This window comes from Prunus dulcis, chromosome 7 (genome assembly GCF_902201215.1).
Source record: "Prunus dulcis chromosome 7, ALMONDv2, whole genome shotgun sequence".
Lineage (NCBI taxonomy): Eukaryota > Viridiplantae > Streptophyta > Magnoliopsida > Rosales > Rosaceae > Prunus > Prunus dulcis.
The window spans coordinates 5,730,628-5,733,074 of NC_047656.1; the positions used below are offsets into that span (position 1 = coordinate 5,730,628).

Below are 2,447 nucleotides of genomic sequence, written 5' to 3' on the forward strand. Positions count from 1 at the left end.
TATCCCGCCCAATACTATCCCGCCTAACACTCCCGCCAATCCCTCCCGCCAATTACTCCCCCTGATCCCTCCCGCCAATAACTCTCTCACTTACTGGTTTGGTCATTAAAATTTGCAGGTATATTAATCAACCCACCTGTTTGAAATGAAAACTTCCATCACATTAACTGCTGCTTACAGCCACTACCTTCCCCACAGATTTAACTCACATCGCATTTAGTCCCCTGTTGTTCCAATTAAGTTGTACACCAGCCAACAATAAATATCAAAGACCATGGACCATAACCTCACACCAAACCCAACGATTTCAATTACTGAAGGAGGGGAGACTGAAACAGAAGCCAAGTCACCGAATTCACTCCCCGCAGACTTGGTCCATGGCATACAGCAATGTCAACGCAATACCATGTTTTGGAAAAATCTTCATGCAGACATAGTTTCAAAAATTGTGGAGGGCCAAGCTAGATGGGGTGTCATAAAAAACCGCACAATTCGCTGTCGTTATCATGCGCGCATGCATCTCCTACATATAAAGAGAATTAAAGAAAAAATTGAACTTGCCCCTGCCACTGCAATTATGGTATTCAAGGAATCAGAAGCAATGGCCAAGTTGAAGCAAGAACAAGTGGAAAGGGGATTCGAACTATTTCGGAAATTTGCAATAATTGTGGATCCGGCAGGAAACTGGGCCAAGATCACTGTGGCCGGGGTCATGAATTTCATGGTTCGCGGTCACCGCACTTGAAGAGTATGCAACTTCGAATTTGTCAACAGCAGGGAAATGGAACTATGAGGTGGCGTATTTTTGTATTATGTAACGATAGGGTGGCCTGTTGTTGTATTATGTAAGTTTGGAAATAGGAATGTATGGAATGATGAAGCCTCATTTTGTAGGGAAATGGAACTATGAGGTGGCGTACTTTTGTATTATGTAACGATGGGGTGGCCTGTTGTTGTATTATGTAAGTTTGGAAATAGGATTTTATGGAATGATGAAGCCTCATTTTGTATTTGTGCGTATACAGTATATCGATCTCCAGTTCTATGGCGATATAGCAGCAATAAATATACAATAAACATGCGGATAGTGGCAATATTATGTCAATATCAGTACAATAGAGTGGTGATAGAGTTACAATATGATCCTATTAGAGGACGTACTGCATCAGAATATGTTTTAAATTATATGGTCCAAAAATATACTAATAAATAAACAAAAAAGTAATTACAACCTGGAAAAAGGATGAATTAAACATTCCTTAAAAGATAGATGGCCTACAGTACAGACCTTCAAAATGAACTCTATATATATATAATGCATGCCTTGTAGCACCATCACATCCCCCCCCAAATGACACAAACATGACACCCCAAAACCTCATGCTCCTTCCTCTTTCAACCCCTAAATTATCCATTGGATGCCCAATACTAGATCACTGCTTGGGGGGTGGGATACCCTGCAACTCCATAACAGAATTAGTAGGGGAGAGAGGTTCTGGGAAGACGCAGCTTTGTCTCCAACTTACGGTACGAGCTCAGCTCCCACCCTCACATGGCGGACTAGGGGTCTCCTCCATCTACATATTCACAGAATTCAGCTTCCCATTTCGTCGATTGCAACAACTAGGCAACCTTTATCATGCATCATACCCCAACTTAATAAGGTTGGAGCCATTGGAAGACATATATGTTCATGGTGTTCATGATGCTCAAGAACTCATCCATGTCCTTGGAGACATAGAAGCATTTATTGCCATTGATCACACCCGCCTACCTGTGAAACTCATTGTCATTGATTCCATTGCTGCATTGTTCCGATCACAATATTAGACAACACCGGCAGATTTGAAACGGCGGTCTGAAATGTTCTTCAACATATCTGGGACATTGAAGGGTTTAGCAAATAAGTTTGGGTTGGCGGTGGTTGTCACCAACCAAGTGGTGGATTTTATTGGGCCACATGATGGAGTGAATGGGGTGAGGTTGGGAAACTTGGAGTCCCTGGACACATCAGGCAGACGGGTGAGTCCAGCTTTGGGACTGGCTTGGGCACATTGCATAAATTCAAGAGTGTTCTTGGCAAGACATGAGCAATCTATTGAGGTTGACATTCGTAATGCTCCTTCAACAAGTATATGTAGTCAAACACATAGGACATTTCACCTTGTATTTGCCCCACATCTGGCCTATGCATCGGCCGAATTTGTGATAAAAAAAAAAGGTATAGTCGGAGTATCACAGTAACTGTGTAATATAGGAATTCTAAGAACTTTAATGTTTTGGATCCATTTGGAATTACATTCCAGTCCCTTTAATTTCGCACTCAAATTATAATTGCAATCAGGAAGCAATACCAGTACAATAAAAGGTCAATATAATGGCAATCTGTCAGCAATACAGCATGCTGTAGCAATGCAACCCAAATCAGCATGCTGTAGCAATGCAAC

At 41.7% G+C, this 2,447-nt stretch overlaps 1 pseudogene; it reads left to right on the forward strand.

The window, feature by feature from the left end:
• The first annotated feature begins 1,362 nt into the window (after nt 1-1,362).
• LOC117635251 lies at nt 1,363-2,244 on the forward strand (annotated as a pseudogene).
• Nucleotides 2,245-2,447: the final 203 nt, after the last annotated feature.